This window comes from Rhinolophus sinicus, linkage group LG05, assembly GCF_036562045.2.
Source record: "Rhinolophus sinicus isolate RSC01 linkage group LG05, ASM3656204v1, whole genome shotgun sequence".
NCBI classification, from domain to species: Eukaryota; Metazoa; Chordata; class Mammalia; order Chiroptera; family Rhinolophidae; genus Rhinolophus; species Rhinolophus sinicus.
In genome coordinates, this window is record NC_133755.1 from 155,995,582 (window position 1) to 156,013,884 (window position 18,303).

An 18,303-nucleotide genomic window follows, 5' to 3' on the forward strand; every position below is an offset into this window, starting at 1 on the left:
GGTGGTGTTATATACAGAGCTACAGTTGCCTGCACTTCTCTTTTTGTTGCACTTAGGATAATGGAAATTTAAAGAGAATTGGTTGGTTAACATTTTCCTTCTACGTAAAATCAAAACTCTAGGAGAGCGAGTACCACATTTGTCTTAATTAATGCCTAGCAGTTGGTCAATAATCTGTTATCTGAATGAATGAATTACTATGTAGAAGACTGGGAAGAGCGCCCCAGAATATGGACAGACAGATGATTCTCCAAAAATGCAAAGTCGTTGATCTCATAGCATGCTTGTTAATGTCATAGGAGAGGTGCTCTGCCATTACTAAAGTCAATCTTCTTGATGAAAGTAGAAAAAGACTTTTGGATATAATTGTGCAGGTACTAAGATTTAAAAAGAAAGCTAGTTCCCTTGAAGAGCCCAAATAGTCTTTCGTGTTGCATGGATCTGCTCTCTCTGGGGTCTTGGTTTTCAGAGTAGGTCCAGTGAAAGGTTATGGCATAGATAAAGCACAAATGATCTGTTCAGGCTTAAAAGCCAATATCCTAACTCATGTTCTTTCTAGTTTGGCAAATAAGGATACCTCCTATAATCATGGTATTTTTCCCTTGAGTTACAACAGCTTGAGAAATAATAAGAACACTAATAACTAAGGCACTGTAGTAAGTAGTATATAAGCAGTTTTTACTTTCTGGAGTGATTGAAGAAGGATTTCTAGAGGAGATGACAATTCATTGGGTCCATAGAGGCTGAACAGAGTTCAGTAGGCCAAAGATGAGTACAATTTCCACACAAATGAATGAGTAATTGCATGAAGGTATTGAAAGGCATGATAAGCCGGGAGAATAGTGTTAGTTAAGATTTTGTGTGTCTTGGCAACTAGAGATATAAAATGCTGATGTTTAGAGATAAAGTTGGAAAGTTGGGAATGAGGTTTTAAAGAATCTTATCTACCAAAGCAAGCAATTTGCTTATCATTTATGGGGAACTGCCAGAGATTATTAAGCAGAGAAATTGATAATGAAAATTGGGACATTTAAATTTTGTAGGATAACACTGGTGATTACCACGGGAAAATACTGTATAAGAAGAGCAAATGTAAGAATTCCAGCAGTCATGAATGGCTTACACAGATTAAGTTAGATATTGTTGCCGACAGAGAGTTCTAGAAACAAGATGTGTCCTTTTGATTGGTGCAAATCTGAAATGTGAATTGAGATCAGAGGTACATAATATTAGGACAAAATGGAAAACTCATTTTGACTGTGAAGGTTTTGACGGTGAGGAGGAGGCAGGGTGCAGCATTGGACTTGAAATCAGTCCAGAGTAGAGTTTTGGGATGTAGTCATGGGTTAAGGATCCAATTTCAGATTGATGAAAAAAGAAGCCAGCAAGACCAGAATGAAGACAGAAGCCTGGGAATTGTGTCTCTGGATCTGGATTAGAAGGCAGGTCCACACAACAGCTCAACTGGGTTATAACTGTAGCTCCTAGGCTGCCAGCATCTCTCCCTCACTTTTAGGCCAGCTTTTTTGATGTGATTAAATAGTGCAAGAAAGTATGGGAAGCTCTTCTGAGAAGACCTGCCATTAAAACAAGATATTTTTGGGTACCTTGTCATTGCAGCTTTGAGGAGGGATATCAAAAGGTCATGTTAACCTGTGAGTTTGGCACAAATGTAGGGAAGAGACGAGAGACAAGTAGTTATGCAGAGGGAGAAGCTCAGACACAGATGACCTGCAGCCATGCTTCCTATAGAGGAGAAAGTATAAAATATGACCCTATAAAGACTGCAAAAGCTAGATGCCTCTAAAAGCCAGTAAGAACATGGGCAAGTAGATAATTTGGTTTATTTGAAGTGAGAATTATATATGAATACACTTATGATTAAATAAAATGCAAAACATATTTTTTTTTGGAAATAAAGTAGAAGTTAATGATTTTTTTAACTACTCATGATTGGAATCTAAAATGCCAAAATAAATATTCTACAAGGGTATTACTACAACAATGCCATTTTAACTCAAAGAAAATTTAGTTTTAAATATTTGTAGAAGAATGTTAATTGCTTACTGAATGAGTCTGAAAAGGAAGAGATTGATTTCCAGCATATCAGATCCCAGCCATGGTAATGGCCATAGCTTAAAAGCAAATAAAAGAAAAATCAAAAACAACCTCCATCATTACTGCCATTATTATTTTTTAATGCAGAGATATCATTTTTATGGTACATTCCAATTCAGTTAACATCTTTCTTGCTTTTAATATACATGCCTCCAACCTAATTAAAGTGTGACAGTTAAATCAGCACACAAATAAAAGATTGGAGCTAGAAAGTGATTATGAAGTAGAAAAAAAATCCTGGGAATATCGAGGGCTTCTTGAGAATATCAGATAAATGAGCTCATTTAATGACAGAACAAGAAATAGAGTGATAAGCTCCGAAAGTTACGTAGGATTGAAGTTGTTTATGTTCTGTATAAACACAGAGCTTTGTTTATATAGTGTTGAATTGATTTTGTTGTGCAGGTTAAAAGCTATATTTAAAAAAGCCCAAATTATTTCACTTCATTGGAATTTCAGTTTATCCATTATGATCTGCAGAGCGCAGGCCAGCAGTTTCCTTGTTATGATGTTTGTCCTAATTGGGGGAATTTGGGGAAGCAGGGATGGGGAGAATCAGACTGTCTCATTTCAATGAGGCGGCCGCACAGAGAGCGATTCTCTTCCTACAAAAGCACAGCCTAAAATTTTTGTTCTGAATGTTTGCATATCACAGCTGGGGCCCTGTTATAGTCCAGCTTAACTTGAGCTTTCAGTTATTATCCAAGCACTTTCCTGTAATTTTGGTATCTAAAAATATGATGTTATATGGAGTAGAAGAGCGTAAAGATGGAAATTCGATCCAGATAAGGCCAACCATGTTTTCCTTCGTATAGCATAAACATGTAACTTGACAGATTTGAAAGGGAACCCTGTTAATAATTACACCAGGACAGCTGGAGTAAGTAGGAACTATCCTGGGCAAATGGGGCATATATTCCATTTAACCTCGGAGAAGGATATTTCCAAGTCTATTATTTCTATTGCATCTTAATAGCTAAATACAACTAAAATGCCTCTAGCCTTAATGAAGTGTAAACTCCTGTTCTTCAACACCGTGTATCTTTGTGAGAATATTTAGTGTCTCACAGGACCTGTAATCTTATCGGGAATAAAAACTCATGATTTAAGAAAGAATTAAAGTAAATAATTGTGGAATAAGTGACCCTAAAGGATTCCAACACACAACACACATACAGATTTGTACTGCATAAAGTAAGTTTAATTAGCCATAGGAGAAAGTGGCCTACAAGGAACTAAGTGCTTCATGAAGGGTAAATAGTTTAACTGATTCATAAATAACAGATTAAACTTTAAATCATTAACCATCAGAGAAAATAGAAATATGTTATGGTGACTTTCACTCATATCTGTGTCTGCCACTTGAAATATATTTTAATTAAACCAAATTAAGCTTTAAATTCTTCAATTATAACTCAAGTATAAGTTCTTCATTCAAAAATGAAAGAAAGTCATCTAGCATTAAAAAAGGAAGAAGCACAGTATATAATTTGTGTTCACCAAACAAACCAAAGGCCATATTCAGACAAATATAAACCATGGTTCTCTGGGCCACTTTTTCCCCCCAATATTGAAATTGTTCTGCAATGTCAAAGTTGTCTTTCTGAATCTAGTTGCTAATACTACTGCATCCCCTTTATACTGGGCTTAATATTTGGAAGAGCATGAACACAGAGCCCATTAACAGTAAGTGTCCCATTTGGGAAGGGGTGGTGCAGACCAGCTCCTTGCTTTCCTCTAAATAGTGTCCAGTCAAGGTTTCCCCTCCTCCTTCTCCTCCTCTCCCTGCAGGTTGGCCCCTCTCTTCACCATCCTGACCCCTCCTATTTCTTTTTATAGATCTCTTTTTATAGAATTTCTTTTTTATAAACAGTGTCCTATTTCTTTTTCCTCTCTACTTTGAGCCTAATCTAGCAATCACTTATCCAATGCAGTGTTCCGGATATGGGGGGCAGGAAGATTTGTTCCTTCATTTGACACATTTTTGTTGCAAGCCCACCAGCTCCCAGATGCAGAAATCAGCGGTCAATGAAAGAGACAAAATTCCCCACCTTCTGACTCCTAGATGGTAAAAGAAAGCCATTCTTTCAGGTTCATCAAAAGGGGAATATATAGATAACAAGTCTTTCTAGTACTAAGATTAGCCACATTTAAGTCATTTTCTGGCATTCATTTCATGTATACAGAGGGTGCCCAAAAAATGTATATGCATTTTAAGAAAGGAAAACTGTGCTAAAATTGTAATACTCAATATATACTAATAACAAAAGAGGAAGTCACGTTTGACTTGTGCAATTACAAGAGGTGTTCAAAGTGGTTACCATCAGCGTCCAGACACTTTTGATTATGGCGAACTACTGTTTGAGCAAGTGTCCACTTGTGTACATTTTTTTGGCACCCCCCTAGGGTGTGTGTGTGTGTGTGTATACACACACACACATATATATACATATATGTGTGTGTGTGTATATATACATATATATGTATGTGTGTGTGTATATATATATATATATGTATATATTACACTTACATTGCATATGTGTGTAAATGCATAATAAAGTTTGGTCATAATAATAAAATAGGTTCATTTTGCATGTGTGTCGTATGTATATGTCTGTGGATTGTGTGCAATCATGAAATACATACTCAGGATTAATGCTTTTGTCTTTTAATAAATCATGTATTTTTTTTGCTTTTGTCATCAAACAAGGTATTTTCATATCAGCACATATAAATTCATTTCGTCCTTTGTATGACTGCTTAGGGAACTTGTCCCTCTTGATAGAACATTTAAGGTTGCTTCCAATTTTTCAGTGTTTCCAACAATGCCACATTATTTTGCATATGTCTTGTGTACAGATGTGGCTATTTCTGTGGGATAGATTCCCAACTGCTAAGTCAAAAGAGATGGTTACATTTTATACAGAAAAACACCACCTATTGTAGGATGTACTTCAGCATCCTGAAAAAATTCAACTCAGAGGGAAAACATGGAGTATGGGAGAAAATTATTCTTATTTATCCAGGATAAAGCTAACTGTATTGCAAAAGTCTCTGTTGTGACCTTAACGATGGAGGAAAAAAATGTATAAAACATAAGAATGGATTGTGCATATCCAAGGGATGGGATGAGAGAAAAGATGAGGACACTGAGATGGGAACTTTCACTTCTCTTTTTCCCTTCTATACCATTTCAATAGTTTATATAACAGGGAGGCATTTATTTCATTTAAAATTAATTTTTTACATACCATATACAAAGAAAACAATATGTTCTCTGTATTTTCTCTGGAAATACAAAGCTTTCTTCATCCAAGAGAAATGACAGGTCTTGTTTATTTTAAACAAAGTTTAATTAAAGAGCTACTTCTGAAAACTTCAGGGTGATAGGAAATTGTGTCTAAGCAATCAGGTTTTTAGACAGGCAAAATGAAAAATAAATTCCCTCTGAACCTTGATCCTGCTTTCACTTTGGATCAACAGAGCTGCTCCAAGTTGAGGAGAGTTAGGTTAAAAAAAAGCAAAACACCAGGAGTTACTGGGAAATCAAAATTAATTTTATTAAATTAATGGACTAACTTCCTTTCCTGTATCCCCCACCCTGCTTTGTAGGCATGGCTCCTTTAGTTCTAATTTACCTCCTGGCCTGATTTTATTTTTGTCCTTCCCAGTTTAAGAAGTCCAGAAGCCACTTCATGAATAATGAATAAAAACTTAAAAACTATTTGCTCCATGATAGTCTGTATGATTTAATATTGCATAAAGTACAACTCCTAGAATCATAAGATTCTAAGTAGTGAACCAAACTACCTTTTGTCTGGTTTCCCTGGCTTAGCTTTATAAGTTCTGATCCAGCAATTAACATCAAATAATTTTTGACATAATTTCTGTGTTTGTGTGTGTACATGTGGAAAGAGAGAGAGAGAGAGAGAGAGAGAGGAAGGAAAAGAGGGAGGGAGGGGAGTGAGTGAATGAGGGAGCGAGGGAGGGAGAGAGAGAAAGAGAGAACAAACGTTTAGAACAAAAGTTTTGAAGATGCAGTATTTAAGAAATAAGAAAAATATTTTTCCTTTATATCCATTGAATGTACATTATATTGCTAGGGTAGTCACTGAGATGTTACTGTATTTCTTGGGTGATTAAAGGATTCTAAGAAGGAGATCTTTTTCCTTCAATAGGAAAGATTGTGAGGATATCAAAATCCAGGATTAGTCTCAAACTAAACTGCTCCACCCTGTATATCATATCCCAGACATTATTTACCTTCCATCTCAGCCAGGCCTGCTGTGCGCGGAACCAGGTCTTCTTTCACCTTTAAAACACCCCCACACCCCTACCATTGCACATGCTCATTAGATATCACCCCTCAGGGAATAGCATCAAATCGATTTTCTGACTTCTCTAAATAGGATGTACAATGAGGTATAAATAGCCTATTTACTTTTTCTAAGGAAAATTTACTTTTTAAAAACAAAAAAGCTAGACACTACTATACAGCAATGCTTTAATTCAGGGGAATTCAGGGAGGTGAGGATTTCAGCCAGCATTGCCTGTTCTTGAGAGGGGTGGCATCATTCTCTTCAAAGCCTACTGTTTTGATACTGAACATGGACATTCCTAATTCCCCTATTTTCTCCTGTTTCACCTCCAGTGCTTTTAGGAAAACAGATGGCCATTTTGATTATAGTGATGTTATTCAGGCTGTTTTGAGGGCCTTGCGATCTTATTTTTGGCGGCCCTTCATGTATAATGTATCAAACAGATTAAAATCCACCCATATTTCACATTAAATATAATTTGCACTGCAATTACAAGAGTTGCATTTGTCTAGTTGATGTAATGTTATTTTTTTGTAGACATTTAAGTATTTATTAATTTCCATTTTGCAGCTTTCATTTTGTAATTTAGAGCTAATACTAGTTTTTTCAGCTTTCAGTTGTTTTTGTAGACCTTTAAAAATCTCACAGCTCTAATGACTAGTGGATGAAATGTCCCTGATAATGCTAATTTAATAGAAGAGTATATTTTAAAATTTGTCATAAAGTAGAACCATTTACAATGTTTTGCCTTTTAAATAAATGTGTTTTCCTTTACAGCAAACTACCTTTCTGAATTTTCTATGATTACCCTAAAAAAATCTCTAATTTTTGAAAATTTAAAATACTTTTCTTCTTTACATATGATTCTCTTCTTTATTTTCACATTTTGATATTTAAGATCTAAAGTTACAGTCTTTTTATTTTAAGGCAATTTCTATAATTTGCTATTCATTGCCTGTTCTCTGAAACATTGATGTGAAGAGCCCCCACTGGATTGTCCCTTTCAAAACTTAGGACTCCGCCTTTAGTTTCTAAAAAGATACTTCTCTGGAGGATGACACCTCCAAACCCTCAACAGTAATAGTTCCTACAGAGACTGTGTGTGTGCAAGCTTCCCCTTCATGTTTCTCCAGACAGTAACTCTTAACATTGAAATCACAATGCAGCACAATGCCCTGCTTTGGAAAATGATGCGTGAATGGAACTGTGGGATGCTCTAAAAGAAATCCCAAAACAGGGATGCAAGCTAGTCCTCAACCCATGAGCACCCTTAATCACAGGGTTCAGAAATTCTCATGTCCTTCAAGGTTGGGGAGCATTTTAGTACGTCCTGCCAACTGTTCTTAGGTTAGTTGAGAAACTTTCCCCTGGAGGTTCTTGTAAAACGTCCATCTCTCAATTGACAGAGACAAAACTGCAGTGCCTTTTCTTCTCTACTGTCTCATATTTCACTTGTCACCCAGGTGAAACACACTTCCATATTGCGTTATTCAGCAGAGAATAAAAAGTAAACGCCCCATTATCTGGCTAGTTGTTCTCCAGGGAGGGAACATCTGTGTCAAAGAGGTTGATACATCATGTAAAACTCAGTCAAGTTTCAGTGCTTGCATTAAGAAAACATATTAATTACATCATTATACCTAAAGCATATTTTCTGGTACACTGTTTTTGTGGCCTGACTAAATTATTGTCATTAATTTTAGGATGGATCAAAATGACATGAAAAGGGTATTAAATAAAACATTTTTTTTTCCTGTTTCAGTCTTAAGAGTCCTGAAGACAAACATGAATTGTACCTTTCCTCCCATCCACCTTGCCTTTTTCAAAGTATTTTACACCTTTGGTGGGCCTTCGTTTGGGGATGTCCATAGAGTTAGGTTTCTCTTATTTGGAAAACCTGAACGTAACAGTGCAGTACAGAGCTCTGGCCATGCTGTCCACCTTCAGAGGATGCCATGGAATTCACAGCGACAAGAATGTTTTGGAATCCTGGCAAAAAGCAAAAACAGAGTGTCCTCTCCACACATTTAGAAAAATAAAGGTACGGAGGACACGGTGTACTTCTTATTAAAGGCTTTGAAAAACACCACACCTCAGTAAACATTCCTCAGGAGCTGAGGAAACACTCGGTCAATGGCTTACCTCAGCTCTCTCAGTTCTGCTTTAGTGAAGTGGACAATAGCACAGACACAATGCCAGTGGTGGAGGAGGGAGAGCCAAGGACATGCAGGCACCCTCTAAACAAGCCCGGGATCCTGCTTCAGGCACTCTGTGCTGTCTTGTCACCTCATGAGGTATTTGCCATTTGCTGAACACTCATCGTTAGGTAACCAAGTCCTGGTGCTTTCTTCGGCCCATGAATGAGACACATAGCAACTTTCTCCTCGTTGGCCTTCAGAGGTTGCAATGGGGCTCCCTTTATAGCTCCACATAGACCATTCCAAGTCCAACTGCCCTAGCACTAGTTAATTGCCCTCTCTTCTCAGTGTCATCCTCTGTGACAGTAACCAAAGAGAACCAAATATTCAGCTAATGGTGGGATTGTATGTTAACATTCTCTTTTGCTTCCTAAATGTTTCATGTGAAGTAACCACTGAAAGGAAAAGACCTCTAGGAAGGTTCCCATGCAATTGCTTGATTTACTATACTTCAGAAAAGGCTGTAGGCAAGGGCTTTGTCAAAATTACTATAAATAATACATAAAAAATAATTAAATGAGACCGCCACTCTCAACCTTGAACTGTAAAAACGGCATTCATTGTTTTTGGTTGCATCACTCCTTTAGCTTAGTACTACTATCTCTTAGGGTGAGTATGTAAGAAGAGGGTAAGCAGCTGTCACGCTCTGCAGGAAGGCATGCAAGAGCAGGTAAAGTGAAGAAATTATCTATGGTTATATGAAGCGTCGTTTGAAGATTCAGCCATGCTGGAGACTGCTGAAAAGCAATAGTGGTATAGACTGGCCTTGAAAGTAACAAGCCATGATGGAGATGCTAATTTGGAGGAAAGTCAACAGACTCCCTGAAAGGATAACAGCAAACAAAAACCTTAATTTTTTTTTTTTTAAAGAATAAAAATTGGCCAAACCAGGCTGAAATTTATAGCACTTTGGAATTCTAGGCTACAGTTGTACGGCAGAATGTCTAGGGTGTATTGGTAACTTTGCATATATATATATGCGTGTGAAGATTGAAGGTCAGCTAGAAAACAAGATCATTTGGGTATAAACTAACATATATTCAGTATTTTGAAACAGATTGCAAAACGTTGTGGAAAAATCCGACATGTGAAAGTTTGAGTTTATTCTGTGCGTATTTCCCAAAGGTGAAAGCTCAGAAATTTCCTTCAGAAAAATGCTCTGGGCTGATATTCTGAGACTATGAATGGGAGACCATTTATTACAGTGTACTTGAACCCAGCAGTATTCTTTTTAGCATGTCAGATCTGCCTTTGTTTCCTGCCAGTTTCTTACATTTTTCTTAGTTCTAAATAATGATGTTATATACTTTACCAATTCATGTCCAGGGTATATTCTATATTTTTATGTTTTAATCTAATTTTTATTGACATATAATATTAAGAACAAGCCATTGCAAGAAGTATAGTTGGTACTCCTACACCCAACTTGATTCTCTCATTTACTTTACCTGCCTGACTCTTCTAGATGCTTTTTAGCCTTTATATCAAGGTAAAATAAACAGAATATGCAGACTGGTGCAAATATTGTAAGTGCACAGGCAAATAATTTTCATCAACTGAATATATCTCTATAACCATGATTCAGATGAAAAGCAGAATATTATCAGCACGCATAAAATTTCCTCTTTGTGTCACCTTCTAGTCATAACTTACCCCAAGGATAATTACTATCCTGATTTCTAACAACATATTTTATATTTTGTAGAAGTGACATCATGTGGAATATGCTTCTTTTGGTATACCTTTATTCCTCCAACATTATGTTTGTGAAATACATCCATATGCTTGCATATACTTAAGGAATATTCATTCTTACTACTGCTTAATTCAATATATCATAATTTGTTTATCCATTCTACTGTTAGTAGGCATTTGAGTAATTTCTAATCTGGGACTATTACAAATAATGATGCCCTGAATATTTATTTTAGTGAAGATATTATGCATTTATGTTGAGAAACTACATACCTAGTAGTAAAATTATCAGGTCACAGAGTACACTTCTGTATACTTTTGCTGGTTACTACCAAAGAGTCCTCCAAAGTGACTGCACCAATTTATATTCCTACCATCAGTATTTGAGAGTGCCAGTAGCTCTGCAACCTTGCCTACATTTGGTATGGTCAGTCTTGAAGTTTACCTGGTCCAGTGGATGTCTAAGGCTCTCACTGTAGTTTTACTTTGCATTTCTTGGATTACCAATGAAATATTCACATTTCTTGTCTATTTGTTTAAAAAAATTGACTCACAGTCTTTTTTGTTGATTTATTAAGAGGTTTTATATACTCTGAATATATGTTTTTGTGGACTGGATAGGTAGATATTGATAGGGATGCAGATATATATATATGCATATACACACATATGACTTTTCACTCTTAATAATATTTTGATAAACAGAAGCTTCTAATATTAATGTATCCTGCGTTCTTATGTGGGGAGCAGGAGCAGAGACCCCACAGGCCACCCCGAATAACAAATGGTGTAGCGAGCAGGGTCTCCCTCACAATAGTTTTTTCTGATTTTCAAGAGAGTTCTTTTTTTATTCAGTAAATACAGATATTTGTCTTTATAGACTTCTCTCTTCTATTACCTACCAACCTACATTTCTCTATGTGTAGTCTAGTATGGGGACAGAGCCAGGAGAGCAGTTTCCAGGCTCTCCGCCTCACGTGGAAAGGTGCTGGCTTGCTTATTAGATGGCCATCAGCTGTAATCAGATGGCCGTTGCTGTGGCTGGTTGGCCATCAGCTGTTACTGGTTAGCCATTAGCCACTAATATAACTGCCATGACTATGCTGGCAGGTGGGTTGGTTGACAGAGAAGTGGACAGTGGATTGCGGGTCGTGTGGCTCCTGCTTCCTGTGTCTCCAACCCAGCCGCCAGCGAGAATATAGTGGTATGACTCCCCTATCTATGGCTCCATTGTTATTCCTTTTTGGCCTCACCATATTCTGTGTCTACCCACCAAGAGCGGGACCAGACCCTGCATTACATCTAGTAACATCAAACTACTTATAGTAAAACCATAAATGTTATTTTAGTTATTCTGCTCTCTCTACCTGGAATACCCATCCCATTCCTTCTTAATCTGGCCAACTCCTACTCATTGTGCAAAATTTAATTTAGGCCTGATTTCCTTTGAGAATTGCTTCCCTGAGCCCCTTAGGATAGCTTCTATGTTATTCTATGCTTATCTCTGTCTTGGAATTTACCTTACTATAACACAGTTATCTTTTTATGTGTCTGCCCTATTTTATGTGTCTTTTTCATATCTGTTCACCATCACCTTTCACAATTCATGACTCCAAGTAAGTATTCAAATCACTCAACGTTGATGACAATCTCCATTCTAGACAGTTCTTGCCCAAGAGCAGCTGCTAAACAACTTGAAGTCTTTGTGTATTTGTTGCAGCTGTTTTCATGTTTAACACTAATTTTTGCATCCAAAACAATTGAGTGGGATGATACTCAGTAATACATGAGATTATGGTGCTAAAGGCTTCTGATTTTCTAAAGAAGTTTGCGCTGTACAAGTGGAGGTTTCTCACCTCAAGAGACTTGGCAACTCCCACTTTCTGGCCTTTCGGGTTCCTGGTCCGGCTCCCTTCTTAGATCCACACAGGCTGATCTAACAATTCCAGCTGCCTCTCTAAAGAAGCTTGGGCTCTAAGTTCAAGTGGAGACTCCTCATTTGCAGAGAATTAGAGCTCAGCTGCCTCAGATTATTATACCTCTTTAAGGATTGCCAAGCAGGAGAAATGCTTCAACTAACATCTAATTACTAGTGAAATGAAATGAACAGCTTAACCTCCCACTCTTACTTCATTCAAATGATACCCAGCATGTGTAAGTGCTGTTCTAAAAGCTCTTTACACAAATAATTTATGTAATATTTCATCAGCCCCAGTGGGCTGGATTGAAATCCTACATAGGTAAGAACAAACTGTTTCTGATGACTTTGACATCTGTGCTATACAATGTCATCCTTTCTCTGTGGTGACATTTCTCAGCATAAGTGATATTTAGCCTGTGTGTCTGCATTGGGTGGGTGGGGAGGGGGGAATCAAGTAGGAATAGATTGTGCTGCCAACCAGAATCAGTTGTTTCTTGTAGTTGAACTGGATTTTCCCAAAGAAGTGTTTCATTGAGATGTTTGCTTCAAAATGACTCTGTTCTGCTGCAGTGAGGAGAGACTTCCAGTTAAAACATTTAATTAGTTCCCAATTTAGACAGCCAAAATGATCAGTCAGCCTGTGTTTTGGGACCTGAGTTTGTACATTCCTTGGGATTGGTAAGTCTTGCCCAGCGGATGTGGTCAACTGTGAACAGTTTGTATGCAATTCACATCACAGAAGAGATTTTTCTCCAGCCCTTTGAAGGACAAGTAAAAGGGATTAGGAAAAAGTGGGCAACGTAGGATAATACTTCTATCTTCTCCTTACTCTCCCCACAGAAACATATAGAAAGGTTATCTCCAGTCTTAGAAGTTGCAGAAGCTAGGAAGAGTATAATGGACCTAAAGTGAGCAGGAATCTGGTTTAAACTGATTAGATTGTTTTCACTCACTTTCAGGGTGTTCATGACCTGGGTAGTGGCTTTAGACACACTGTACTCGTATGTGGATTGTATGTCTGTGAAAAATTCAGTTCTTCAGTCAGGCTAACCTTCTTTATTTCTGTGATATAAATCTAACCGTTTTTTCTGTCTGTACCACATGATTGGAAGGAAGCTCTTACCCAAATTGTGTATAATAGTTATGCGTATGTTAGCCTAATGAGTTTATAATTCTTTGCTGCAAGAATGGCTTCAGTTTTTCTAAGTTCCTTTTAATCAAAGGCCCATGAGAAGATGAGTGCTTTTTGATAATTTTTAGCCCAGCTCTTTCTCCTTCACAGAACTCCAATCGCATTGGTCATTTCCCTAATCCTAGCATTTAATGTTCTAGAAATAGCAAATAGCATAGATTCGTAAGTTGTCCATGACATTTCACACTACTCTGCTTTTGACTAGTATGTCCTTTACTTACCCAGAATGCCCTTGCCCCTGTCTTCATCTGTGTAACAACAATGCAAATGTTATTTCTTCCAGGAAATCACCTCGGAACCCTCCAGTTAGATGAAGAGCCTTTCCTGAGTTCCCTTCTGCTATTATCACCAACACAGTGCCTGGCATTGGAGGGCCTCAATGTGAGTGAATGCACAATATTCACAACCGATGTTGAATTATCTGCATGTGTCTCTGTTTACTAGACTATGAGCCTCTTGAGATCAGGGACTCTATTTTATTTATATTATTCATATTTGTATTCCCGGAGTCTAGCCAAAAGCCAGGATGGAATAAGAAGAGTGCTCAGTAATTGTTTGATAACAGATGGGAAACATTTTAATACCTTGAAAACTATTAGTACTGGGCCCCTTCCAGAGAGCAACACAACTTTGGAATATTTTCCCATGTCAGAATTCCCCAAGACTCTGAAGCCAAGAGCTCACAGATAAACATGTTGCCGCGCATCACGTACGCATGTCCTCCTGCCTGAGGTTATTCAGCTGGTGAAAGGGAAAGTGTCGGTGATTTACAAAGGACTTTTGCTAGTAGATATAACAGCTCTTAGAGCTTCAGGAGACTAATTGACATGATCTGATAAAACGTGTGAAGGTTTTTATGAAAAATAACTTAAGAAGAAAGTTTTGCTAACAATGATTTGTGGGGGAGAATCAGAACAGAAATGAAAAGTAAATGAAGGCCACTGATCAGTGAATCATTTGGGTAGAATCATAATGGTCCACCAAATGAAACTTTATATTTTCTTTTCACATTTCATTGTTTTTGATATAGACAGCTGAGTTAATGCACGGAAGATTTTTTTTTTAAAAAACCCACATATGTCGGCTAAGTGGCTAAATAATACATAGTTTGATACATATGTCTTATTCATTCAGAGCTTATTTTTAATAAACAAGCTTTGTGAGCTCTGTAGTTGGCAATGAATGCTTAAAGTTGAGTGTAAAAGATAACATTCTTAGAAAGCTTTTTGAGATATTTTAGTCTCTTTCAGAAATTCATATGAATAAAAATGAGAGTGCTTTATCTAGGGGAACCCAATACTACTGAAAGTATATAGATTTAAATGATCTGGAAATTGTTTCTTTGTTCTTAATCATTGTACAAAACAGTAAGAATTTTGTTTCCTTGGATTCTAAAATGTAATATTCTATTTACTGTCAAATACCCAAAGAGCACTGGAACCTAGAATCCATAGAAAGTTAGCATGGAAATGGATGTTAAAACCAAAAGCAAAGCAGTCTAAAACAAAAAGAAACACAAGCACTTCGGAAGAATAAGCCCTATAGGAAAACTAAGAGGCAAATGAGAGACTGCTAAGGTCATCCTTACAGTGATGTGGGTACCTAATAGGAGAGGGCCAAATAAATGATCTCGTCAGATTTTTGGTATCTTAGGTTTCTGGGTTATTATAATGGATTACCATTATTCTGAAGAAAGCAATCTTTTATTTTTACTTGCATGGGAAGTACAATTATTCATAAGCTAGGAATATCTTTGCAGAAGCTTGAAAATAGATACGTCAAATACTTGATATGCTTAGAAAGGAGCTGTGAGTTTCAACTGGTACAAGTTTTGGCAAGTCTGTTAGTTCACACTGTTACAACACAAATCCCAGGTTTTGACTTGTGCTTCACTAAATCCACACTCATGTCATACCTGTTAATATGCATGAGCTGAAAAACAAGACAGCCAAATAGAATATAAATTGGCCTAATCTTCAATTAGCTTGAATTATTTTCTTAGGTTTATTGTAGCTTCACTCAAACTTTCTGCCCAGTGTTTAAATATATGAAACTGAAGTGGTGATAAGTAATATTAGCCATCTGGTTTGAGAGATTGCTATAAGTTCTGAAATTTTCTGCAAGAAATACTATTTATACACACAATGTAAATAAAATGGAAAACAAAAAAAGATCACCTTAGCTTACTTTGGTAACTGTCGTTTACTCCAGGAGGTTATAATTTAATGTCATAGAACACTACACAGTATATTGCATTTAGAAAGTATATTTTACGTCTCTGTGCTTTGAAATATTACCCTCTTGGACCATTGCCTCCATTTGTCCTTTTCCCATTTTCCCAGTCGACTCTTGGCCTGCAGCTTTGAAAACAGTACTTCTTATATTATTTCACATATAGCTTCCACTCTCCCACCTTCCAGGTGGCACTGGCAAAATCGAAATTTTTTGCCTGCAAAGGAGAGAGAGCATTCTCCCCATGTAAACAGAGAGCTCTGGCACATTCTTTGACTTCCCTGAAAGGAGTGGAAGTTTGTGTGAATGTATATACAGAGGGTGCCAAAAAAATGTATACACATTTTAAGAAAGGAGAAAACTATATTAAAATGGTAATACTCAATATATACCAATAACAAAAGATGAATACATGACACATTTGACTTCTGCGATTACACGTTGCTACCGTAATTCAATTCAACTTCAAAAAGTAATACATAGATAACATCTCTTAAAATTTGTCTATATTTTTTGGCACCCCCGGTACGTATGTACATCTGTGGTCTCTGTCCTTGGAAATGGCGCCATACTGATGCTTTTCTTCACATGAGGGGGTAGAGGGAATAGTACCAGAGGATGAGACGATTTTGTACAGACTTTGCATAATTGTGAGGACCATCCTTGATTTTTCAACATATCTCCTAAGGCTTCTACCTTCATTTTGTTTAAATTTATTCATTATGTTTAAGTTCAGCCATTCTACTACTGCTTGTGGCCAGCCTTGTTGGTTAGCCTTCATGAGTTTAACTGCTGTAACGTAGTGGTTGTTAAATTTTTGGCTTTAACATCCCTTTATAATCTTAAAAGTTATTGACAACCCCAAAGAGCTTTTGTTTATGTGGGTTATACCTTTCCAGGACCCCACAGCTCCAAGTCAAGTAGTTATTTCAATCTAGTTGTGGAGGGCGCAGCTCACAGGTGGCCCTTGTGGGGATCGAGCTGGCAACCTTGTTGTTAAGGGCACCACGCTCTAACCAACTGAGGTAACTGGCCCGTTGGTTATAGATATATTGCTATTATATCTATTGATATTAGATGTTGAAACTAAGAAATGAAAAAAAGTTTATTAATTGATTCATTTAAAATAACAAGCATAAACCTATTATGTACAAGTAGCATATCTTATGAAAAATAACTATTTTCCAAACTGAAAAATTAGTAAGAAGGGTGACATTGGTTTATATTTTTGCAAATCTCTTTGTATTCATATATATATATATATATATATATATATATATATATATTTCCCATTTTGTCACACACAGTATTAAAAAGATATGTACTTAAAGATTGAGATATAATAACATTACTACTTTTTTACTCTTTCATCAAAAACATTAAAACTGGATTTTTTTTTTTTTTAAAACTGCAAGTGCATGGCAGTAAAGATGCAATCATTACCAATATAGTTTGAGGCCACTGCCCTTGAGTCATGCCAAAGCACAAGTTGTAAGCATGTTGCTTTTGCACTATCAGTATGCCAACACAATGTAAAAAAATAAAAAATAAAAAAAAATAACAAATACCACCGATATTGTAGTGAAAATATTTTTTACATTACAGACCCCTGAAAGGGTCTCCGGAAGCTTAGGGATCTGAGAACCACATTTTGAGAACCAATGCCTAAAGTTATTTTTTGGTGTGACTTTGTATTGTTTCACTTTCTCTGTGACTGGCTTTTGATCAATATAGCAGCTATTCAGTGGACATTTTCATTCATTCTTATTGCCAGCCATTTTTCCAGATGCCAAGATTTACTATTGCCATGTGACTCGAAATCCACATTGCTCATCTGCATGGTTGATGGGGAAAAAAAAAAACACACCTGAAAAGTCAAGGAAGTAAGGGTTATGTTTAAGGTTGTAAGAATTCAATGAGGATATACATGTATTTACCCCAGGGCCTGATATACGTTTAGACACTGGAGTGCTTTTATGCAACAGGATTTCAAGAAATATTTACTGTCCTTAAGAGTGGATTTATTTGTTATCCCATCAGTTTCTGTTCTCCCCATTTCTATTCAGTTGCAGGTATTGAGGTCCCTTACATTTAGACCAGGCCCATTCTTTCTTCATTCAACTGCTATCCAATGTGTCTGAAGAGAGCTATTTGCTCAGCTTTGCATTAGTTTTTAAATTCTAGACATGTTGTCTATGTCCCCACCTACACCCTAGGTGTAGCCCAACGTTAAATCTCAGCCTGCTTTGCTATGACCCTGATGTCTCTACCTACTTCTTAAATACCCACTGGTATTACTCCTCCTCCAAATCTATCAGACACCCAGGACAAGAATGCTATTGTCACTTATTTCAGTGACTGCCTACCTTTCTACTGTTCTAGTCACCTGCTAGGAGGTCGGGATTCCTATAGTGTTGACATCTGCTCAAACACTGTTAGGTTTGGACACAGATTTGTTCTGACCTCCTCTCCCATTCTGGTGCCAGCCCTAAAGATAAATTGATTTCCATGAGTTTAACCCTACTATGTCCCAATTTATTTTTTGCTTGCATGAGTCAAGAACCTGTAAGTCATCTTTTTCTTCCATCTTCATTATCATCATCTCCATCATCATCATGGTTTTCAACT

General features: G+C 36.9%; 1 long non-coding RNA gene across 1 annotated transcript in view; it reads left to right on the top strand.

The window, feature by feature from the left end:
* Positions 1–18,303, top strand: part of LOC109446224 (uncharacterized) — a 173,531-nt gene that overhangs the window by 100,605 nt on the left and 54,623 nt on the right. Inside the window, exon 2 of the long non-coding RNA XR_012496748.1 lies at positions 13,727–13,824. This is a non-coding gene — a long non-coding RNA (uncharacterized LOC109446224). The remainder of the gene's footprint in view (positions 1–13,726; positions 13,825–18,303) is intronic.